The sequence below is a fragment of the Halictus rubicundus genome, unplaced genomic scaffold (genome assembly GCF_050948215.1).
Source record: "Halictus rubicundus isolate RS-2024b unplaced genomic scaffold, iyHalRubi1_principal scaffold0022, whole genome shotgun sequence".
In the NCBI taxonomy this organism is placed as follows: domain Eukaryota; kingdom Metazoa; phylum Arthropoda; class Insecta; order Hymenoptera; family Halictidae; genus Halictus; species Halictus rubicundus.
In genome coordinates, this window is record NW_027488563.1 from 1,597,975 (window position 1) to 1,623,931 (window position 25,957).

At 43.6% G+C, this 25,957-nt stretch overlaps 1 long non-coding RNA gene across 1 annotated transcript; it reads left to right on the plus strand.

The window, feature by feature from the left end:
- Positions 1-953: 953 nt before the first annotated feature.
- LOC143363123 (uncharacterized) lies at positions 954-17,223 on the plus strand. Its single transcript, XR_013083743.1, has 2 exons — positions 954-1,037; positions 16,921-17,223. It is a non-coding gene; the product is annotated as an uncharacterized LOC143363123 (long non-coding RNA).
- The last annotated feature ends 8,734 nt before the right edge of the window (positions 17,224-25,957 follow it).

Consider the following 25,957-nt stretch of genomic DNA (forward strand, 5'->3'; position numbering starts at 1 on the left):
CTCATCAATGGCTTTGGGGTCGGTTTTCGGAATTTTCTTGTTCGAGAGCGGCGTGTCCGTGTCGCTGGATCGTTGATCATTGTCCCGCTTATTGCCTTTCGGTTTTTGCCGACCTGCTCGAGAGTGTTCTGAGCCTGTATCGGATTCCGTGTCGGAGCTTGTGTTTCTGTCAGACTCCGAGTTCAATTGTATTAAGTCCTGGACTTGCTTTTTTGTGTCCGCTTTTCCTCCTTCTTCCTTTACTCCCTTCCCTTCATCCTTCTTCCGTTTTGTGTTTTGTTTTCTGGATACCATATTTGTTCCCACGAGTAGGGACGAAAACCAGTCGCTCCCCGGGTGACGCCCTTTCCGGAGAGAAGGCTATTTCGCTCAAGATTTCGCCAGGTGTCCTGAGGTTAGACGCTAATGGCCGGTGGACCCACCGACCGCCCGTGTAAAACACGGGACCTCTCTCACCGCGTTCTTCAGCTTAGAGGTTAAGGGTTTGTTCAAGGGGTTCGCCTCCCCGTTGGGCCGACCGGTTAAGGTAAGCCCCCCGTTTCTCCCGTTCTGCAACATACCACCAGATGTATCCGGTGGGCCGTCGCGGCAGAGGGGAGTCTTCCGGGTGAGAGCCGCGGTTATCGCAAGCGATAACACACGTATGGGCTCCCTGAGAGCCGCGGTCATCGCAAAACGATGACTCCGCAAGAACTCTCTTTATGAGAGAGCCGCGGTTGTCGCAGAGCGACAACTCACGCAGAGCTCTCTGAGAGCCGCGGTCCTCGCAAAGCGACAACTCCGCAAGAACTCTCTTTACGAGAGCCGCGGTCGTCGCAGAGCGAGAACTCACGCAGGAACTCTCTTACCAGAGCCCCGTTAGTCACCCGAAGGTGTCCAGGTCCTACCACGTGAAGGAGGGGTTGGTGCGTCAGGGTTATACCATGACATAAGTCCCTGACGCTTATAAGACCCAGTAGATAGGGACAGAGGGAATCTCGTTAATCCATTCATGCGCGTCACTAATTAGATGACGAGGCATTTGGCTAGATTTCTATGTCTTTACAGCGCAAACTGTGAGACATTCTTCCAAGGTTTTTTCCCCTTGTTGGATTCAATTAAAAGAAAATATAAAACTTTGAATTGCATAGCAAATCTATTTTCAATTAGTCGTGTCATAATAGTTTGCATGTCAATGTACACGTTCTTGTCATGTATACGTTCATAATCTACAATAATAAAATATTTATACTTAGTCAATTAATAAAATTTATATTTACACTTTAGTCAATTGATAAAATAAACTAAAATAAAATAAAATAAAATACTTTCAGTTTATTCTAAATATGTCGAAGGCCGCGAATGATTATTATTATCTCTCCAGTTATTGTTACGATTGGGTTAATTTATATTTATATATATTTTTTTATATTATTTTACGCATTCAAATCGTAATCTATAAATATATTGGCGATCTCGATTGACGCTCTGAGTGCCATCATAGACATGGTGATGGTGTCTTTTTTTGTTATTTTTAGCTCCTTTAGGAGCTTAATGGTATAGTCCGGTACCGCGCCTCTACAACCTATTACGATTGGTATGACTTTCCCTACTTTATTCTTTTTAAATCTATTTTTTAAAAATTCTGTTAGCCGATTATATTTTTTCATTTTTCTTCGTATGCCGTCTTTAGGTACTCCCTGTGTTCATAGCGGATAGTAACATCGACTATGTCCAGCCGTTCCTCGTGTATTATTACGAGGTCTGGTTTGAGGCTACCTGACTGCATATCATACGAGGGTTCAACCAAAACGTTTGCCCTCTTACTAACTATCTTACTTCTATCGGTTAAGAGATTTTTTATTTCATCATGGCGTTTTATTCTTAACGGCTTTGTGGCTATGCACAGGCCTAGGATATGTCCCAATGATTCCGGTTGGCATCTACACTTACGGCAGCTTACATCCGAAATCTTTTTTGAACGGCTTAAGGCGACCTTGGTACCGATTGTATTTGTTCTCAGCCTCAGCGCGTCATTGAATCGCGAAGGCTAGAGATATTCTGGACGATAAAGCCATGTGTTACTTACGGGGTTATTTTGAAATTCTTTCACCCCGTGTCCTTGGGACTTAAGTTTTCCCCATTCCAACGAGGCCTTTCTTTTGAGTCTTATTTTCGCATGTGCAAGGTCAACCTCGTCCGCTGGCCAGTTGATCCTGAGCGAATTGGCCGTTTCCTTTAGGGCTTTGTTGAAGTTTTCTTCATTCGCAAGGGCCCTAATGATGGGGTCATTCGAGGCCTTTAGTTTAAGCCCTGCATTGAGGGCCGCTATCTTTATAATGTTCTCCATTTTGGGAATACCCAATCCTCCGTCCCTTTTGGACGCGAACACGAGACCGTTAGCTGTGCTAACGGGGAGATGGAGGATTTCTTTGATATGGCCTCGAATGTCGGAATCTATCATCTTTAACGTACCACTACTAGGAGGGAAAGTTGTAAGTTCATGGATAAATCTCTGTAAGTGTTATTTTACGATAAGTGTCTCTCCATGCGCCCATCCTAGCACCTAGATTCGCAAAGGTTTCTTCCGGTCCGATGTATTGAACTAGATCCCCACCGATGTTAATTTCGGGGTTCTTTATAAACCAGCTTCTGTTGATCGCTATCACCTGAAAGCAAGAGCACTTGTCGGGCGCGATGGACATGCCCAATTCTTGCAGTTTCTTGACAAGAATATGCGCTTGTTTCTGCGCTTCTGAAGCGTTTTTCCCCAATAATACAATATCATCCGCAAACGCTAGGATTGCTGCATTGCCTCCAGGGAGTGAGATTCCTTCAGTGGTATTCTGTATCTTGTCTAGTATATGGTCGATCACTGTGTTGAAAAGGAAAGGAGACAAGGGATCACCCTGTTTCACTCCCCTTTCGAGCTTTATATTTATGCTGGTATCTTCTGTTCCCCGTATGGTGGTGGTGCAGTCTGAATACATGGATCTTACTATTTCTATTGCATGTTCCGGAGTGCCCTTGACTCTTAGAGCTTCATATATTGCTGCGTGTGGTACCGTATCAAAGGCTTTGGTAATATCAATCGATATCATTACTCCCCCATCGTTGCTTTTCATCTCATTAATGGCATGCTTAAGGATGGTAATGTTACTCAGGCACCAATTGCTGGCTACGCAGCCTTTCTGACGTATATTGTGTTTTAAACTTGATCTCAGGCGTGCGTCAATAAGTGTCGAAAATATTCGACTCAGTAGTGAACCGATGGTTATAGGTCGCCAGTTTTTAGCCTCTTTTGTGTCTTTTCCTAATTTTGGAATTAAGATTGTCCGGTTCTGTAACCATGGTCTTGGGATGTATCTTTTAATTAATAATATATTATATATTTTTGCCAAAATACTATCAATATAATTTCTTCTCAAGTGTGCTACCTTTATACCAGCTGGTCCCGCAGCGGACTTATTCGATATCTTTGCGATCCTTTCAATTATTTCTTCATTCTTTATTTTTCTTATTATTTGTTCTGTTGGAATTTCCGCTGTTGCATCAGTTTTAATTTTAATTTCTTCCGGGCCCTTTACACCCCATAGATTGTCATATAGTGTTTTTATAGCATTTATATCCGGTAGCTTTTGTGGTTTAATGGTGCATTCTAAATCCCCCGAGATTACCGCGTCCACTAAATTTCTTGGGCAATTTTTAAACCATTCTTGACAGCCCGCATATTTTGTTTTATTTCTGTTATTTTTATTGGTCTTAGCTTTAAAGTTTTTATCTAGTTTTTTATTGGTTGTTTTAGCGCGTAAGTTATTCCGGGATATGCTGTCTTTATTAGTATTAGTTATTTTTGTTGCCTGTTGTGCTACTACCGGGGATTTACCGATGCAAGGGTCGTTAAATAATACTCGCCGTACGATCCTGTTGGGCTACGACACTCAGTTTATTTATTCAGGTGTACACTATAGAGACACTCTCCCGACAACCTCACTCTCCGGCGGTCGCTTAATTACTAACTCCGGGGTCTGGCGTCCCACCCCTGGTCGCCTACCCCATTGTCGCCGATAGGGTCCTTCCCCCTCTCTGCGGCCTCTTCTTCAGCTAGCTCCGATCTCCACAATCCCTCCTTCTTTTTCAGTTTAAGCTTTTGGGTCTTTAATTGCGAATTTCCATTATCTTCGGGTTGAACCCCTTTTTTTGATTCCGCGTATGTCGCCGTACTACTGCTAGGAACCCTAGTAGACGTGTTTGTTTTATGATCGGCTCAACTTTGTTTTGGGCTAGCTGGCAATTTCTTCACATGTGTCGTGTATCTTCTGAATGTTGTTCCGTCTTTTTCTAACGTAAGTTCATTCCCCTTTTTTCCTATCACTTTGTATTCGGCTTTTCCGAACCTACATTCCAGTTTGTTTGAGGCTGTCATATTTTGTGCTATCACTTTGTCTCCTGGCTGTATGTCGCTGGTTTTTGCTCCTCTTGCTTTGTCTTCTCTTTCTTTTCCTTTTTGTTTTTCGACCATGTCACTATCTTTTGCTTCCGTGTCTCCTTCTGTGGCTATTAGGTCTGTTATCGATGGTATTTTGTCTCTGATGTTCCTCTCCAGTAAAAGTTCTGACGGAGATTTCCCAGTTGTTCCGTGGGGTGTGACGTTGTACATTAACAAAAATTTCTGTATCTCCGCTTGGTAGTCTTTTCCATTAGCATGTGCGATTTGCAAGCGCTTTAGGATTGACTTGTTCATGTTTCTACCTCTCCATTAGCTTGCGGCCAATAACGCGGCGTATGGATGAGTTTGATATTGTGTAAGGAATTCGAGCGACCGCGACCCATGCGGGCCGCAACCATAGGCCGGCCAAGGGCGCAGTTTATGATTACGGTGCGGACGTGATTTCAGGCTATTTTTGAGATTTAGCGGAACTTTATGTTTTATGATGATTTATTAGAGACTTCGTATTTTAGCTAAAGGTCTCAATAGCCGTTGACGTACCGTAAGACATCTGCGGACCAAATGCGTAACGTTAAGGGCCCTAGGTAGGCGACGAGGATTCGGGGCGAGGGTACCCTAATAAACTGGTCGGTTTCCCTCACCCTGTCGCCTCTCGGAGGGCGTACTTTAGAATTAAGACACCCGTGATTGGCTTCCGAAATGTAACCGCCTACACTGCAAAAACAGTTAAAAGAGTAGAGCGGAGAAGAAGCCAACGTTGTCGTAGCGCGCACGAGGGTAACCTCTAGTCCTTGTCCTTTTCCGAAATAAACGTGTTTATGAAATCGCATTATAAGATCCTCGACATCCTTACAAAATCAGAAGTGGGATTGTGAACCGAAGTGTCGCGAATATTCTTAGTAGTTACCTTTTACGTTCGGCTAACGGCAACCGAAACATTCTGTGTGAAATTCTGTGTGCAATTCTCAGTGACCATTATTTCGTGATTTTCTGAGTGAATCCTTTTCAAAAGAAAAAAATGTCTCAAGTGTCGGGAAGAACGCAGCGCGAGTTCCTCGTCCACGAACTTAAAAAAATATTGCGTCGCCATGGTCTCCCGGCATCAGGAAACAAGGCCGAATTAGTGCAGCGGCTGGACGAAAATTTCCCGAACAGGGCATGGGAAAACGAAACGCCACCCGGAATGCCAGAAGGTGAGGTCGAAGAGGAAAACGCACCACTGAACAGCAGTATCCTACGTGTGGACGCACCTTCGCGGCAACCAGACCAGCTGGAAAAAAGGGAAATGGAGTTGTGGCGGCGAGAAAAAGAGTTGATGGCAAGGGAAATCCAACTACTTCGGAGGGAGAATGAGCTTCTCAGAAATTCGCCTAACTCAGCGGCCAGTTCCACGACGAGGCTCAACGCCAACATTAGAACAATTGGGGAGCTCATCAGCGACTTCAGTGGCGAGGAGCAAAATTTTACGAATTGGACAAAGCAACTCCAAATACTCGCCACAACGTACGAATTCGACGATAACGCGACAAGACTGTTGTTAGGATCCAAATTGAAAGGGAGAGCTCTAAATTGGTTCCATTCAAGGAGTGAGCATTTGGAGTTCCCCACAGATATGCTCCTGTACAAGATGGAGGCCATGTTTGGAAATCGGGAATCCCGGCTAGAATTAAAAAGGAAATTCGAAGGTAGGAAGTGGAGAAACACAGAACCATTCGAGCAGTACTACCAGGAAAAGATAGTTCTAGCCAACAAAGTGCCCGTGCCAGAGGATGAACTGGTCGAGTACCTGGTAGACGGCATAACGGACAGCAACATCCAAAATCAGGCACGGATGTGCGAATTCAAAACAGCCTCAGATATGCTGAGGGCCCTGAGGAAAATTTCACCATCCAATGGATCGAGAAACTACGGCAGGTCAACGACCGAGAAGAGTCCGCAAGGCGCGAATACGACCAGAGGATCGACGCCAGAAGGATGGACAGGTAGCCGTTGCTACAACTGCAACAGACTAGGTCACCGAGCGGCGGATTGTCGACTACCTGCGAGGGAAAAGGGTAGCTGCTTCAGCTGCGGCGAAATGGGTCACCTGCTACCAAACTGCCCCAGAAAAAACATCGCGCAGGTGCCTAAGAGGCAGGTCACCTACATGGAAATGGAAACCCCGGAAGAAGACGACTATCACCGAAATCTAGAGTACGTAATAAACAAGAACCGTATGAAATTGTATATTTTGATTGATACCGGTAGTCCTGTTAGTTTTGTAAAAAGGTCCTATGTACCAGGCAGAATAGAAAATGTTCAAGATAGCAACTGCGTGCGTCTAGTAGGAATTAATGAGTCTCCTCTTGGTTTGTTGGGTACGGTACAGGCTTTAGTTGAAATGGCGGAAAATACAAAAGAAATTATGACTTTGTTGGTAGTTCCAGATCAGACGATGTGTACTCCGCGGTAGTTTTAGGTCGCGATGCGTTACGATTATTCGGAATGAGCATAGTACAAGTTAAAAAGGATCCTATCAGCCACTTGGAAATTCTTAATGTAATGTTAGATTCAGACGATTCTAGTCCCGTGGATGGGTCGAATATTAATGAAAAAATAATGCCAGCCGATAAAGTAAGATTTAAAGAAACGTTCACGAATGCATATTTAAACCAGAAGCGACCCGAGTTAAAATTAAATTCAAGTAGTCAGCAACCGTTTAACATCACACCTCGACGAATTTCGTATGCAGAAAAAGAAAAATTAAAATTAGTTTCAGACAATCTTTTGGGAAAAAGTATTATTAGACCGAGCGATTCAGAGTATGCTCTGAATAATACTATAAGCAAATCTGTTTACGAGACCCCTTCTAAATTGCTATTTGGTGTGGATCAGAGGGGCAAAACCCCGAATAATTTAAAAGGATATATCCGCGAATGGACCAATAAGAAACCAATAGATTTAAACGCGTGTCGCCGCAATAGGAGACTATGTAAGGTTAAAGAAACTTCGAAAGTACCTCGGGAGTATCCCAAAAAGTTAATACCGCAATACAAGGGCCCGTATGAGATAACTAAGTTGTTACGGAATGACCGATACGTTGTATCAGATATAAAAGGGTTCCAAAACACCCAGAGAACGTATAAAGGTACCTGGGCATCCGCGAATATGAGGCCCTGGCGGCAAATTAATTAATGTTAGTTATTACGAAATAGGTTTAAGAAAATATTGTCCGTTGGTATTTAGAATATAAGAATCAAAACTTGTTTTAAAGTGTTTAGCCGGGGCGGCTAAATTGTCAGGCTGGCCGAGTTGTAAGGAATTCGAGCGACCGCGACCCATGCGGGCCGCAACCATAGGCCGGCCAAGGGCGCAGTTTATGATTACGGTACGGACGTGATTTCAGGCTATTTTTGAGATTTAGCGGAACTTTATGTTTTATGATGATTTATTAGAGACTTCGTATTTTAGCTAAAGGTCTCAATAGCCGTTGACGTACCGTAAGACATCTGCGGACCAAATGCGTAACGTTAAGGGCCCTAGGTAGGCGACGAGGATTCGGGGCGAGGGTACCCTAATAAACTGGTCGGTTTCCCTCACCCTGTCGCCTCTCGGAGGGCGTACTTTAGAATTAAGACACCCGTGATTGGCTTCCGAAATGTAACCGCCTACACTGCAAAAACAGTTAAAAGAGTAGAGCGGAGAAGAAGCCAACGTTGTCGTAGCGCGCACGAGGGTAACCTCTAGTCCTTGTCCTTTTCCGAAATAAACGTGTTTATGAAATCGCATTATAAGATCCTCGACATACTTACAATTGTGAGTATTACAAAATTCCTTAAATTCACTGCTAGCAAATTGCCTTCCATTGTCAGCCCTAATACTTTTTGGAACCCCCAGACGCGAGAAAATTTCCGAGAGATGGCTTATTATCGCAGATGAATTTGTGACTTTCATGAATTTAATTTCTTGGTACCTGGAATAATAATCAATGATTACTAATATCATGTCTTTGTTCGGTAATGGACCCATCAAATTGATGGCAAGGCACTGCCAGGGTCCTTCCGGAAATTGGTGTCTACTCATCAGGGGTGGTTTGTTTGGTTGTGAGACTAGTAAGCAGTCTACAATTTTTAACAAATTTCTCGATCTGCCTATCCATTGACGGCCACCAGACTTTAACTCGTACACGTCTCTTCATTACGGTTTCTCCTGGGTGTCCTTCGTGGGCTAATTCCAATACTTGTTTTGTTAATGTTTGAGGAATTACAATTCTGTTGTTTCTCAGTATTATTGGGCCCATTGACGTCAATTCTGTTCTGAAAGGGAAATATATACTTTTGTCCTGTAATGGCCAAGAATCGTTATTAATTTTGCTGACTGCATCGACTATATCTCTATCTTCTCTGCTTTCTGAGATTATTTGGGAAATTTTCATCGCCTTTGGTGCGCTTCTTTCCACTATTGCGAAGATGTGTTGGTCGCCCTCTGGGTCAAATGAATTCTCGACTTGTAACTTGCATAACCTTGACACGGAATCGGCAATATTCGACTTGCCGGGTTGGTATATAACTTTAAACCTGAAGGCTTGAAGCCTTAGCAGCCATCTCTCAATTCGTGCGGGTGGTTTCGAGGATGGCCTAAATATCGTTTCCAGTGGTTTGTGGTCGGTCACAAGTTCGAATTCTAATCCAGCTAGATAGAAATAGAATCTCTCCACTGCCCAGACTAAAGCTAGGCTCTCTTTTTCGGTTTGGGAATAGCGTTTTTCTACATTAGAAAGGCTTTTGCTTGCGAAAGATATCATTTTTGGGTTTTCTTGCGTGTCGAATTGCAGCAACACTGCTCCCAGCGCCACTGGACTAGCATCTGCTATCAGTCGTGTACGCCGTTGTGGATCGAAGTATGCTAATGTTGGGAGCTTGGCTAATGAATGCTTAAGCTTGTCAAAGTGTTGTTGATGGACTTCGGCCCATTCAAATTTGATATCCGTGTTTGTTAATTTCCGCAGAGATTCGACCGTTGTTCCTAGGTCCGGTAGGAATTTTCCTACATATGTTACTAGACCTAGGAAACTTCGTAGTTCTTCCTTGTTTTCTGGTGCCCGAAAATGTAGAATTGTTTTTACTTTCCTTTGATCTACATGGATACCTTCGCTAGATAGTTTATGCCCCAAGAAGTCTAATTCGGGAACTTTAAAGAGGCATTTTGTTTCGTTCAATGTTACATTGTTTTCTTTTAAGGTATTCAATACAGCCTTTAAGCAGCTATCGTGCTCTGTTTCGGTTGAACCAAATACGATTATGTCGTCTAGATAATTAAGACAGTTCACACAATGTGATAATATTGCCTCGAAGGTTCTTTGAAAGATTTCGACTGCCGAATTCACTCCGAACATGAGGCGCTTATAGCGGAACATGCCTTTGTGAGTGATAAATGTAGTGATGGGACGACTGTCCACGTGTAACTGAAGTTGGTGATACGCACTTAATAAGTCCAGCCGTGAAAAATATTTTGCTCTCCTTAATTTTGTTATAAGAGAGTCAAATGTAGGTAGTGGATAGTTTTCTCTGAGGATGGCTTCATTTGCTCTGCGCATGTCTACGCAGATTCTGATATCCCCTGATGGTTTGAAGATAACCACAATCGGTGATATCCAAGCACTCGGCTGTAGGACACGCTCAATGATGTCCAGATTGATTGTTGTTACAAATCTATTTTTAAGTTCAAGTGGACGTCCGGATGCGTACGATTTTAGAACATCTGTGGTTTCAGTAAGATCCCATATAATTGCTCTATTCCTGGAAAGAAATTCCCAATCTTTGCCTTTTATTACATTCACCTTGGACCCAGAATCTATGAGTACTACTAGGCGTACGCCTCCAATAAGGCATTCGATTAAATCATCAGAGTTATCTGTGGTTCCTTCTTCCGAGTCAATTTTGAAGCAATCGAAGTCCTTAATCTTGTCCTGTGCCTCGAATGCTGAGGCGCTTGAATCGACATAGTTGATCCTTGATTTAAATCGTTTCTGTTTTTGCTCGGATCGTTCTGGGGTAGCAGGTCTTTTCCTTTGGTGACGCGTCCTACAACATCTAGCAAAGTGGCCCTGAAAACCACACTTGTGGCATTTCACATCCTTTGCCGGACATGCTTTTATATTGTCGGTGTGTCCGGATTTTCCGCATCTGATACATTGATGAGATTGTCCTCTTTTTTGAAATCCCAGCTTATTTATTGAGGCGTACGTGTTCGATGATGTACTCGGTCCTGGTAAACTTGCATTCATGGCTGTCGATTGATTCGCTATTTGTTCATGTACTTGGCACAATTCGATAATTTCGTCTAGTGTCCGCTCCTTCTCCAGAATCTTCTTCTGTAATTCCGTGGGGCACCAGCTATCGATGATTTTGTCTTTCATGTTTATTTCTATTGCTTCGCTCTCAGTTTCTCCAAAGGAACAGCGTTTTGCTTGTTGTCTACTTCTTAGTACGAATTTACGGAAATTCTCTCCTTCTTCCCGCTTGATGTTCCTTGAAAACATCGTTTTTCTTATCGGCGTCCACCGCTTCAATAGCACCGGGCAAACTGTAGGCAACCTCTTGTAGTTGCTCGCCCCCAAAGTGTAAAAGCTTACTTCTTTTTTTTCCATAATCTGTTATATCTTCAGATGCTAGGTAAAGTTCCAGCGAACGGAGCCATTTTTCCCATTCAAGTCTGATTACATTCTTGTCTATGTTTTCACATAGAAATGGTTTTACTCCTATTCCCGATATATTTAACGCCATTTCCATAAGCTCACAGCCTTCTCACTGTACACTGCACTTCGGCTCACAGCCGTCTCACAATTCAATGCACTTCGGCTCACAGCCGTCTCACAATTCAATGCACTTCGGCTCACAGCCGTCTCACAATTCAATGCGTCTTGGCTCACAGCCGTCCCGCAATACACTGCGTCTCGGCTCACAGCCGTCTCACAATTCAATGCGTCTTGGCTCACAGTCGTCCCGCAATACACTGCGTCTCGGCTCACAGCCGTCTCACAATTCAATGCGTCTTGGCTCACAGCCGTCCCGCAATACACTGCGTCTCGGCTCACAGCCGTCTCACAATTCAAAACGTCTTGGCTCACAGCCGTCACGCGAAAAACTGCGTCTCGGCTCACAGCCGTCTCACAATTCAATGCGTCTTGGCTCACAGCCGTCCCCCAAAACACTGCGTCTCGGCTCACAGCCGTCCCCCAATATTTATTCCGTAAATATTGGTATTCTTATACACAAAAGGTTCGTAAATATTGAAGGTGAAAAATCCTCGTCGCCAAATGTGCTACTACCGGGGATTTACCGATGCAAGGGTCGTTAAATAATACTCGCCGTACGATCCTGTTGGGCTACGACACTCAGTTTATTTATTCAGGTGTACACTATAGAGACACTCTCCCGACAACCTCACTCTCCGGCGGTCGCTTAATTACTAACTCCGGGGTCTGGCGTCCCACCCCTGGTCGCCTACCCCATTGTCGCCGATAGGGTCCTTCCCCCTCTCTGCGGCCTCTTCTTCAGCTAGCTCCGATCTCCACACCTGTTTTTTTTTTTTGTAAAAGAAAAGGCGTCAGAACCTCCCCGATAAAGGGCCTAGCCGATTAAGATGGTCAAAACTGCCCTTAGAGGTTTTTCAATGATTAATGAACCATTCGAAAGCTGACCCAGAAAAAGCCCTCTGAGCAAAATTTCAACCCCCCATCTTGCCCGTGAGGGTAGTTACAGGGTAAATTAGATTTCGCGCTTTTCCACGCATTTTCCACACTCTGATGCTTCCTAAAATTCTGAAAAAAATGTGGCATATTTTGGATCCTAAGACAGATTTTTGAGAATTTTTTCAGATTTTTTTCTTGCAAACTGTGATCGCAAAAAATGAAAAACCTCAAAAAAATCGGAAAAATGTACATTTCTCAAAAATATGAAAACATGCTATTTTGCTGTGTTACGTATGGAGACGTTTCTCCACGTTAATTTCGATTAGAAGTTCTAATCTCTTTTCTGAGAACGAAAAGCGTCCCAACAGGCCCCTTGTTTAATGATTGTACTCCGGCTGGACGCAACTGGCACGAAGCATGGTTCAGTAACAGCACCGTACGATTTCCTAATATGGAAATCTTCAAAACATCCCCTTCTGGAATGTTTCGTCAAGATAGTCTTTGATAGGAAACATCCTGGCTAACCCTTCGTTTTACCCCTATAAACAAAAGATCCAGCTGCAAACCTTAAATTCACTTGAAACGACAAATACGAGTACGCGACCGTAAAATAAAACAGATACATTCCCCTCTCATTTTTAGGGTATATAAACCCATGCATTTTCATCCTCTTCGGTTAGTCGAGAAGCGGTTCAGTCAAGATTCAGACGCGGTTCAGTGCTCGTGCAGTCACGTCGCATCAAGTCTAGTGAGATCGGGTTAAAGTCCCTTTCGAATCAAAACGTAACCTTATAGATTCCGTCAGTTCGGTATATATTCTATTTGGCATTCAACAATCGCTATCTAACCCCGCATTGCCAGTGCGTCAACACCGTGCATCATTAGGTAACAATTTCTCTAATTGTACACTTACTACATCCACTCGCGACACAAACAATCACACTTGTAACTATTCCAAATCAGAATATATTTGTCTTGTTTGTTAACTCGCGTAATCTACAACCTTTAATTATTGCCTGATATCCTAATCTAATAATTGAACGTTCCCACATGATACAATCTTACCGCTCGGATTGTATCCATTAAATTATATATAAGTTACGAGGCTTACTAATCTTAGATTCAATTCAACGAAGATTTCTCCAACCTAGTGGCTCCCCGGTTTTGCATTGGGTGCGTCCACGAAAATTATACCATCCTAGCGGAACCCTGATATCGCATTGGGTTCTTCCGTATCCTAGCAGCTCCCTGGTCTCGTATCAGGTGCGTCTGTGAGTTATCCACCTTCCTTTAAATCGGGTTCGCCGCGTGTCTCTCCTAGTGACTCCCCGATTCCGCATTGGGTGCGTTCACGAAGTTTCATCCTCCTAGTAGCTCCTCGGTTTCGCATCGGGTGCGTCTGCGTTTGACTCCAACCTCTCAGAGGTTCCCTGGTTTCGCATCAGGTGCGTCCTCGACGTCAACTATCCTAGCGGCTCCCCGATCTCGCATTGGGTGCGTCCGCGTACTTAACTAACAAATTGAAACCATATTCCTGGGGTAACAACCCCTCGCCGGCCTCTCGCGTTGCTCGCAGCCCTGGCTCGTAACAGCTGTTTAGTGCCCCGATAAAGTACCATAACAGGCACTGTCGTAAATTTTTTTTAGATTTTTTGTTGTGGGAAGTCCTTGTCAAAAACAAGAAAAACCGAATTTTTTCGCCGTTTCTGCTATTAGGAGGAAAGTTACACTTGTTGGTTTTATCACAGGTATATATTAAGTCATTTTAAACATTATTACATTGAAACAAGTAAGTGTTTGACCTAAGAAATGTTTTAAGAGAAAAAATGGATTGTATTTTGTGCGGTATATACCAGAAAGTTCGTAACGTTTCCAACATCGCCGGTTGGCACATCGGTTAGGGCGTCGGACTACGGAGCGGATACACTGGGGTTCGAATCCCCTTGGTGGGAAAGTTTTTTTTCCATACGTCATCTTTATTTTTTCAATTTCTTATATGGTTTATTCATGTGATTTTAACAATATTTTTTTAATGTTTTAAAAATATTGATTAACATTTTTAACTAAAATACATACAAAAATAGTTTTACAGTATCTATTATTTCCTCGATTCTCTAATTGTATATGTTCATCATTGCGGTACTGTTTAATATTCTTAATATTAAAATTCATTAATCTAGTTTCTAAGGCTTGCGTCTTCAGAAATTAGGGAGGAAATAAGAAGAACTCTGAATAAATAACACGCAGCAAAGTATTCGTTTTTGTCAAATTGAGAGAAAAGGGCTACATACTACCACTATTTTGAAAGTGAGGTATCAAATAAGCCTAAGCCATTCCTCTTTATTGTAAGGTACATGAGGAAGTAATTCCCGTTTATAGTTACTTGAATGAAAGACTTGTTCTGTGGACATTTATGATACGGATCAGGAAGTTTATTATTTTCGGTGGGATGCAGAGGCAATTCATAGTATACTAGGTCAAAAGTACCAGCTTCTACACAAACAAGTAGACAACAAAACCTTTCCAAAAATTTGGAAACACTTGGAACTGCAAAAAGACTCCATTTCAAACAGTATCCTCGGTAGATCCTCTTCATTTTCCGGAAATGACAGAAGTAGATTTAAACATTCTTTTCACGGAATTTTACCAATTTTCACAAGCAATTTCATATCTGGCGGAAGTCGTGGACGAACACAATAATATAAATATTAATTTATTGCCTAATCCAAGACAATAATATCATTAAATTCGAAGTAAAATCGGAGTGATATAAATAAAAGTTAGTTAAAAATGTTAATCAATATTTATAAAACATTGAAAAAATATTGTTAAAATCACATGAATAAACCATATAAGAAATTGAAAAAATAAAGATGACGTATGGAAAAAAAATCTTTCCCACCAAGGGGATTCGAACCCCAGCGTATCCGCTCCGTAGTCCGACGCCCTAACCGCTGTGCCAACCGGCGATGTTGGAAACGTTACAAACATTCTAGTATATACCGTACAAAATACAATCCATTTTTTCTCTTAAAACATTTCTTAGGTCAAACACTTACTTGTTTCAATGTAATAATGTTTAAAATGACTTAATATATACCTGTGATAAAACCAACAAGTGTAACTTTCCTCCTAATAGCAGAAACGGCGAAAAAATTCGGTTTTTCTTGTTTTTGACAAGGACTTCCCACAACAAAAAATCTAAAAAAAATTTACGACACTGCCTGTTATGGTACTTTATCGGGGCACTAAACAGCAAAATAGCATGTTTTCATATTTTTGAGAAATGTACATTTTTCCGATTTTTTGAGGTTTTTCATTTTTTGCGATCACAGTTTGCAAGAAAAAAATCTGAAAAAATTCTCAAAAATCTGTCTTAGGATCCAAAATATGCCACATTTTTTTCAGAATTTTAGGAAGCATCAGAGTGTGGAAAATGCGTGGAAAAGCGCGAAATCTAATTTACCCTGTAACTACCCTCACGGGCAAGATGGGGGGTTGAAGTTTTGCTCAGAGGGGTTTTTCTGGGTCAGCTTTCGAATGGTTCATTAATCATTGAAAAACCTCTAAGGGCAGTTTTGACCATCTTAATCGGCTAGGCCCTTTATCTATTTCGGAGCCATATGTTGATTCATCAGATATTTCCTCGATTTTCTCCCATAGGTTTGCTATCTTGTCGAATATATCTTTGCATTCGTCGGGAGGATTTTCGGGTCTGCTGGATATCGCTTCTTTGATATCCCTGAGATTGGGATTATTTAAGGTGTCAGTGCCCGATTCTGGTCGAGATAGCTCTTGTGGCTCTTCGTTCGAGGAACTATCGGAACCCATATTCTCATTATTATTTATTATGATAGTTTCTCTGCTTTCTGGCTGTAGTCGTCTTCTCTTATCACTGATTTGCCTCAGGGTTTTATTGGGGAGATATTTTATAATTTCGACGTTAGGTTGTTTTAGATGTTTGTACTTATCGTCTAGTTCGACTAACAGCGCTGTTTCTTCTACGGTCCACACTGTGGCTTTCCTACCAGCTGGGAGCCTTTCCCTTTCATGTGCCGTTTGTCTTTTTCGGTTTCGGACGGAGGGATGCATATGCCTTTCGTGCATTGAGAGTCCCACCAATGTGTCGAACGATTCTGCACATTCTTCGCAACCATACCTCTTAACTTGTTTTACTTCCCCTTTACATCTTGGGAAGTGGCACCGCCAATTGTGGAGGCCGGGCCAAAGCCTTTCACACCTCCCACACTTCCACTTGATTTCCTCAATCAAATGTTCATTTTGGCAGTGTATAACAAAGTTTTTGAGGTCTGTGAACATTAGATTTCGGTTCTTTTCTTGGCATAAGATACAATTCACGCCCTCCTCCGGTGTAGGTACTGTAATCATGATAGATTTCTTGCTTAACCTTTTAACATTAGCCTGGTCGTCAACGGTGGTCTCCTGCCGAACGGATAAATCCGTCATGGAACACCCGAGACCTGGTTGCTCCATGTCCGAGGCATTGATATTATTGTTTGGGCCAACGGTATGTGGTCAGGCGGGCTGGCATCCCCACAAGACCCTGAATCGCAGAGGCAGCTCTTAGCTTCCCTCCCTAAGGAGGTACTAGACAGCGGGACCCACGAGAAGGGGGCTGCTTGCTAACTATGACCCTCCGCGGGCGAAACCGGTCGTCCAATCGGCGCCACATGATGGAATGTGGCTCCCATTCCTCCACACCTCCACGAGGTGGGAGCTGGGCAACGTCCACCTGGAGACAGGTGGACGGCTGAGCTGGAGGACGGCGCCGATTGAACGACCTGGATCGCCTTAAGAGAGTCATAGTTACTCCCGCCGTTTACCCGCGCTTTTTTGAATTTCTTCACGTTGACATTCAGAGCACTGGGCAGAAATCACATTGCGTCAACACCCGTGGGGGCCATCGCTATGCTTTGTTTTAATTAGACAGTCGGATTCCCCTAGTCCGTGCCAGTTCTGAGCTGAGCGTTGAATGGCGGCCGAAGAGGACGACCGTTCTAGACGGAAGCCTCGCAGCAAGGAAGATCCGCGGGAGGCCAAGGCACGGGACCGAGCTCGGATTCCCATCAATGTGTTCACCTCGCCCAGGCCCGGCACGTCAGCCAGACCCGCTTCCCGACCAAGCCCGACACGCCCCGCTCCTCAGAGTCAATCCTTATTCCGAAGTGACGGATCCAATTTGCCGACTTCCCTTACCTACATTAATCTATCGACTAGAGGCTCTTTACCTTGGAGACCTGCTGCGGATATGGGTACGAACCGGCGCGACACCTCCACATGGCCCTCTCCTGGATTTTCAAGGTCCGAGGGGAAGATCCGGACACCGCCGCAACTGCGGTGCTCTTCGCGTTCCAAACCCTATCTCCCTACTAGAGGTTTCCAGGGAACTCGAACGCTTATACAGAAAAGAAAACTCTCCCCGGATCTCCCGACGGCGTCTCCAGGTCATTTTGGGTTACCCCGACGAACACTCTTACGAGGGCCCGAATGGTATGCGGTTCCGCTGCCGGGTTCCGGAATAGAAACCGGATTCCCTTTCGCCCGATGGGTGTGTGTTTTGTGTTTGTACATTTGCTCTTAGGACACCTCATCTACATAGGATTTCTCTTAGGGCTTAGGATCGACTGACTCGTGTGCAACGGCTGTTCACACGAAACCCTTCTGCACGTCAGTCCTCCAGGGCCTCGCTGGAGTATTTACTACTACCACCAAGATCTGCACCGACGGCGGCACCAGGCGGCTCACGCCCAGACCCTTCTGCGCACACCGCCGCGACCCTCCTACTCGTCAGAGCTTCATGGAGGACGTTTACGCAACAGCGCAAACGTCCAACCCCACTTGCCGCTGACGGCGGAGTATAGGCGCGACGCTTCAGCGCCATCCATTTTCAGGGCTAGTTGCTTCGGCAGGTGAGTTGTTACACACTCCTTAGCGGATTCCGACTTCCATGGCGACCGTCCTGCTGTCTTAAGCAACCAACGCGAACGCGCAAAAGAGAACGAGCGAGTGCCAGCTATCCTGAGGGAAACTTCGGAGGGAACCAGCTACTAGATGGTTCGATTAGTCTTTCGCTCCTATACCCAGTTCCGACGATCGATTTGCACGTCAGAATCGCTACGGACCTCCATCAGGGTTTCCCCTGACTTCGTCCTGACCAGGCATAGTTCACCATCTTTCGGGTCCCAACGTGTACGCTCTGGGTGCGCCTCTCCTCGCAATGAGAACGAGACGCCCCGGGAGTGCGAGGCCGCATCGTAACGCGGCCCATCCTCCCTTGGTCGACGCGAAGGTACGACCTTCACTTTCATTGCGCCTTTAGGTTTACATGTCCCAATGACTCGCGCACATGTTAGACTCCTTGGTCCGTGTTTCAAGACGGGTCCTGAGAGTACCCAAAGCAGTAGTGTCGCTGACCGGTAATTCGAAGCTTGGCCAGTCCGAGGACACCGCCTGCTAACAGCTGGTTAGGCCCGAAGCCGGCACCAGGTCCGTACCTTCGGGTAAAACTAACCGAGCTTGCGGCGGGCCTGACGCACACACATTCGAGAATGGATTGGTTGCGGCCCGATACCGTCAGAGTACCGTCACGCAGCCGGCCAGGCGATCGAGCGTCTGTCGTGTGCGCACGTAGCGACATGACAGGCCACAACTCGGGCCGTAAACCGACACGCAACGGGTCGCGACGTTCTACTAAGGGAGAAGTGCACGACTACGCGACCGGAACATTTGCCGAAGATTGTGTACCCTCGCACTGGAAACCACGAAGGCCCATACGGGGTTTCTGCGCACCAACGGAAGCCAGCCTCGTCGACGATGAATCTCCCCATTCGATCTTTTGGGTTTCTCAGGTTTACCCCTGAACGGTTTCACGTACTCTTGAACTCTCTCTTCAAAATTCTTTTCAACGTTCCCTCACGGTACTTGTTCGCTATCGGTCTCGTGGTCATATTTAGCCTTAGATGGAGTTTACCACCCACTTAGGGCTGCACTCTCAAGCAACCTGACTCTAAGGAGAGGTCCTCCCGAAACGCGTACCGGTCGCTACGGGCCTGGCACCCTCTACGGGTAAATGGCCCCATTCAAGATGGACTTGGACGCGGTTCGACGTCACGGGATAAATGGACCCTCCTAAACACTACATTTCCCAACGGCGGAACCGCGGGATTCAGTGCTGGGCTCATTCCTGTTCGCTCGCCGCTACTAAGGAAATCCTTGTTAGTTTCTTTTCCTCCGCTTAGTAATATGCTTAAATTCAGCGGGCAATCTCGCCTACTCTGAGGTCGTCAAACGTGAAAAAAAATGTTTCGTATATTTCACCGAAAGCATTAAAAGTACGCGAGAACGTACAGAGGAGCACAAAAAAAACAAAACCATATGTCTTATGCGCCACACCAAAGTGTCTTTTCTCTATATAATATATACAGGGTGGCCCACATAACTCTGAACAGCTCAATATCTCGAAAACTATGCCATCGATTTTAAAGTTCTTAGCCTTAAATTGCATGGAACTGAAGGGCCTTTCTGACTACATAAACGTGAAGTGGCCTCCCTTCCCCTTTAACGAGGGAGGGGAGGTACCTTTGTAATTTTAAATGGAACCCCCTATAAAATGTTACATATTTAGATTCTACCGGAAAAAACAAGTCAATTTTGTCTGAAACATTTTTTTGTCAGATACTTCCATGATGAGATATAACAGTTTGAAGTTTCGAGTTGTAGGTACTTGAAGCGCTCGGAAATAGCGTTATGGAATTATACGCGCTTGAGTCCTTTGCTTATTCGTGAAGAAATAAAATGTACTTTAAATTAAATGTTCAAAATGTCCACCACGGGCTTGTAAACATTTATTTACTCGAAACATCAAAGTTGTTCTAACATTTTTTAACATTTCGGGAGTCACTGAAGCGCAAGCGTAACGTATTCTTTGTTTCATACCCTCTTTTGTCGTCGGTGGTTCAAACATAACTTTGTCCTTTACATATCCCCATAAGAAAAAATCTAATGGTGTTAGATCGGGGGATCGAGGAGGCCATTGACGAGGTCCCCCACGACTTATCCATTTGTTCACAAAGGGCCTAGCCGAATAAGATGGTCAAAACTGCCCTTAGACGTTTTTCAATAATTAATGAACCATTCGAAAGCTGACCAAGAAAAACCCCTCTGAGCCAAATTTCAACCCCCTATCTTGCTCGTGAGGGTAGTTACAGGGTAAATTAGATTTTGAGCTTTTCCGTGCATTTTCCGCACTCTGATGCTTCCCAAAATTCTGAAAAAAATGTGACATATTTTGGACCCTAAGGCGGATTTTTGAGAATTTTTTCAGTTTTTTGGATGCAAACTGTGGTCGTAAAAAATGAAAAACCTCAAAAAAATCGGAAAAATGCAGGTTTCTCAAAAATATGAAAACATGCTATTGAGCTGTTTAGTGCCCCAATAAAGTACCATAACAGGCAGTGTCCTCAATTTTTTTTAGATTTTTTGTTGTGGGAAGTCTTTGTCAAAAACAAGAAAAACCGAATTTTTTCGACGTTTCTGCTATTAGGAGGAAAGTTACACTTGTTGATTTTATCGCAAGTATATATTAAGTCATTTTTAACGTAATTACATTGAAACAAGTAAGTGTTTGACCTCAGAAATATGTTTTAAGAGAAAAATAAATTCTATTTCGTGCGATATATACCAGAATGTTCGCAACATTTACAAAATCGACGGTTGGCCGAGCAGTCAAGGTGTCGGACTACACAGCGGAAACGCTGGGTTCGAATCCCGTCGAGGGTAAAGTTTTTTTTTTCCATACATCATCTTTATTTTTTCAATTTCTTATTACATGGTTTATTCATGTGATTTTTAAAATATTTTTTTAATGTTTTAAAAATATTTAAGAAACATTTTTGAGTAAAATATATGTAAATATAGTTTTAGAGTATCTATCACTTCCTCGATTCTCTAATTGTATATGATCTTCATTACGGTCCTCTCTAACATTCTTAATATTAAAATTCATAAATCTGGTTTCTAAGCCTTGCGTCTTCATAAATTAGGGAGGAAATGAGAAGAATTCTGAATAAATAACACGCAGCAAAGTATTGGTTTTTGTCAAATTGAAAGAAAAGGGCTACATACTACCACTATTTTTAAAGTGAGGTATCAGGTACAAATAAGCCTTAGCCATTCCTCTTTATTGTAACGTACATGAGGATGTATTTCCGTTTATAGTTACTTGATTGAAAACCATCATGAAGAGGGGAGACTTTTGTATTGTCGACAGAGGTTTTCGAGATGTTACATCTCATTTAACAGGTCTTGGTTTCAGAGTTCTCATGCCTGCTTTAAAAGGTAATCGTTCTCAACTTTCGACGAAAGAGTCGAATTATTCCCGAAATGTCACGAAAATTCATTGGGTTGTAGAGGCAATGTACAGTATACAAGGTCAAAAGTACCAGCTTCTACACAAACAAGTAGACAACGAAACCTTTCCCAAAATTGGACATAATTGGAACTGCAAAACGACTCCATTTCAAACAGTATCCTCGGTAGATACTCTGGATTTTCCGGAAATGACAGAAGTAGATTTAAAAATTCTTTTCACGGAATCTTACCAATTTTCGCAAGCAATTTCTATATCTGGCGGATAGCGTGGACGAACACAATAATATAAATATTAATTTATTGCCTAATCCAAGAAAATAATATCATTAAATTCGAAGTCAAATCGGAGTAATATAAATAAAAGTTAGTTAAAAATGTTACCTCAATATTTTTTAAAAACATTAAAAAAATATTGTTAGAATCACATGAATAAACCATGTAATAAAAAATTGAAAGAATAAAGATGATGTATGGAAAAAAAAACTTTACCCTCGACGGGATTCGAAACCAGCGTTTCCGCTCCGTAGTCCGACACCTTGACTGCTCGGCCAACCGGCGATGTTGTAAACGTTGCGAACATTCTGGTATATATCGCACGAAATAGAATTTATTTTTCTCTTAAAACATATTTCTGAGGTCAAACACTTGTTTCAATGCAATAACGTTAAAAATGCCTTAATATATACTTGCGATAAAATCAACAAGTGTAACTTTCCTCCTAATAGCAGAAACGTCGAAAAAATTCGGTTTTTCTTGTTTTTGACAAAGACTTCCCACAACAAAAAATCTAAAAAAAATTGAGGACACTGCCTGTTATGGTACTTTATTGGGGCACTAAACAGCTCAATAGCATGTTTTCATATTTTTGAGAAACCTGCATTTTTCCGATTTTTTTGAGGTTTTTCATTTTTTACGACCACAGTTTGCATCCAAAAAATCTGAAAAAATTCTCAAAAATCCGCCTTAGGGTCCAAAATATGTCACATTTTTTTCAGAATTTTGGGAAGCATCAGAGTGCGGAAAATGCACGGAAAAGCTCAAAATCTAATTTACCCTGTAACTACCCTCACGAGCAAGATAGGGGGTTGAAATTTGGCTCAGAGGGGTTTTTCTTGGTCAGCTTTCGAATGGTTCATTAATTATTGAAAAACGTCTAAGGGCAGTTTTGACCATCTTATTCGGCTAGGTCCTTTTTCGTTCAAAAATTGCCTGGTGATGATTGCAAAATGTGGAGGAGCGCCGTCTTGTTGGAACCACATTTCTCTTCTAACGTGCAGTGGCACATCTTCCAAAAGCGCAGGCAAATGATTTTTTAAGAAATCACAATATCTTGCAGGTGTTACAGTTTCTTGAAAAAAATGAGGTCCAATCACAAAATCTCCTATTAGGCCACACCAAACATTTAAAGACCATCGATGTTGAAAGGGAACACATCGCATCCAATTTGGGTTTTCCACGGCCCAATAATGCAGATTATGTCTATTTACATGTCCTGAATTCATAAAAGTGGCCTCATCGGAAAAAAGTATTTTGCACAAAAAGTCGTTTTCCACAACACCCTGCAGCCACTCACAAAATCTTACGCGGTGATCGTAATCTGCTATCGAAAGCTCTTGTGATAAAACCATGTGATATGGATGATACTTTTGCCGTTTCAAAATTCGTTGAATTGATGAACGACTAATATGTGATGTTTGTGCAAGTGTACGTTGACTAATATGAGGATTTAATGTAATTGCAGCAAGAATACTGGCACTATTATTTTCATTAGTGACAGCTTTACTAAGCCGCTTTTCTAAATTATGAAGCGCGTATAATTCCATAACGCTATTTCCGAGCGCTTCAAGTACCTACAACTCGAAACTTCAAACTGTTATATCTCATCATAGAAGTATCTGACAAAAAAATGTTTCAGACAAAATTGACTTGTTTTTTCCGGTAGAATCTAAATATGTAACATTTTATAGGGGGTTCCATTTAAAATTACAAAGGTACCTCCCCTCCCCCGTTAAAGGGGAAGGGGGGCCACTTCACGTTTATGTAGTCAGAAAGGCCCTTCAGTTCCATGCAATTTAAGGCTAAGAACTTTAAAATCGATGGCATAGTTTTCGAGATATTGAGCTGTTCAGAGTTATGTGGGCCACCCTGTATATATATATATATATATATAGATTTCTTCATTTTGTTCGTCGATCGGAAACTCTCGCTAGACGATCGGCCGGTTAACTTTAACGTCCGTCGAAAAGAACTTCCGGGGACTGGACAACCGACAGATCGCGCGGTCTCGCGATCGACAATGAAGAAAAAAAGACATGGGGCGACCGACAAAGGTTTGTTTTCACCTTCACCTTCTCGTGCTCTGCGTGACAACACGTTGTGGTGACAACGATGTTCGAAAGCCACTCCATAGAGGAGTATATATATATGTCGGGGCGTGATGGCAGCGATGCACCCCGTCGGCAACAACGCGTAACGCCTATAGGACTTAGTTTAATTGTAAAATAACGATTTACCGTACCCTGATAATTGCCCTGCGAAGGGGCAATAAAACAGTCCCTGCGTACCTGCGCTACCCCTCTTCGCGCGTGGGGCAAAGGGAGATGCGAGACAGGGTACCTGGAATGATGGGCTGGGACCCTGTTGAACGTGACCACGGGCGACAGAATAGTTTCCGGGACGGTAGAGGGAAGGCCAGCTTTGAGGAAAGCGACTTCTCGAGAGTAAAAGAACAAAAAGACGTACGCGAACATTCTGTGCGGCCCGTGTGCTCGTTGACGTGTCTCTCGTTGCGCTACGAGATCCGGCATCGCGTGTACGTGTAGAGTCCATACGACGTTCGCGTAAGCGCGAAAGGAGCGAAACGATGGAGAACGACGACGGACAATCTCCGACGGGTCCGAGGACGGAAGAGTCCGCCCAGCCTCCGACATATATATATATATATATATTTTCAACACCCGGTGGGGTTTCTCTACTACACTAGACACACGGGGGTACAGAAACGCTGCACGACGCGATATCATCGATCAAACCAAAGAGACACGAGATCTCGGTCGTCATTCAATTCAACGAACGTGGCGATGGAATCCGCAACGGATTAGCGAGGACACGCGGCGACGGGGAAATTATTCGACCCGATTAAAGTACGCGTGCGCATCCCGCACAATGCCAAATGTTGCTATGTCCATCAGTCATCAAAGCGTTCGTAGAACGAGAAACCACTGTCTCGCGAACTCTAAGAATATGTTTGTCGAAGTCGCTGGCAACGACGACCGTCCGCCGCAATTATGTGTAGAGAGACACATCCACGCACAGACGTATTTTATTTTATATATCTCCCTGGGGCTTACGTTGCACACCACAGTTGCGCACACAGATTTTACACGGGTGACCGGTATCTCTTTCTTTATTTGTGTCTGAGGCGTCCGAAAGTGTCGTCAGTCCGCCTGTCGGACTTCGCGGGGTCGTAAATCCCGTTTCGCTTGCTCGCGGACGATATTCGGGCCTTGACGGAGTTACGGGGTAGCTACGTCTAGTTGAAATGAAACTCGACGTTTTGGAACAACACTTCAATATATTTTAACTTAACATTCACAAGTCAGTTGGCGGTGTATGACGCGTACAACGAGTTTTCTAGACGCGATCGATTTGTGTTTTCTTCGAGGTATCTTAGCTTTCTGCGGTTCGGTGTCGTGTCGTCTATAAAGTCAACTCGGGCTCTTCTTCTATTGGTTAATGGGTGGTGCATTTGGTCGTCGGAGTGGGGATGCGATTTGGTGGAATTGTGTTTAGATGATCTGAATGGATTAGGTGTGAGAGATATGGGAAAGATGGTCTGGAAAATTAAATGTTTGTGTATTGCCTTTTCAATGGGCTCGTTCACGGAGGTCTCCAAGTGCTGTCCGATGACACTCCAAATCTTGGGACCGTCGCTTCGCCTAAAGTGTTTTGGCTATCGCAGCCGACCGAGTTTATCGTAACTCAGGTTCGGTCTGTGTGGGACCGAACAGTGTCCATTCACTGTAGTCTCTTGAGACTCTTATACCTTTCGTATACGCATCATTTCAGACGACGTCGGGAGCGCGTAAAGTGTTCGAGAGTGAAACGCTTCTTCCGCAATGCGAATCTTTCCAGAGAGAGGAGAGAGAGATTTCGATCGTCGGAGCGGTGTTCACGGGCGGTCGTATTGAAAATACGACTCACGACGCCGCAAAACACTCACGCAAGTCCGAATGTGATACCCATTCCTATTTCCTTCTTCTCACGAAACTGTTAGACGCAATGTAAAATTAGCAATTTTCACAGAACCGCGTCAAACGCCGACGAAACGTCCATCGTTCGCTCGTACGTAGCATCTTTGCAACCCAACTCAGAAACGCTCTTTGCGCCCTCCACAATTCGACATGGAGAGGTAAGCGACGGCGGGGACTTACAAGAGCAACGCAAGCAGTATTTTGTTACGTAAA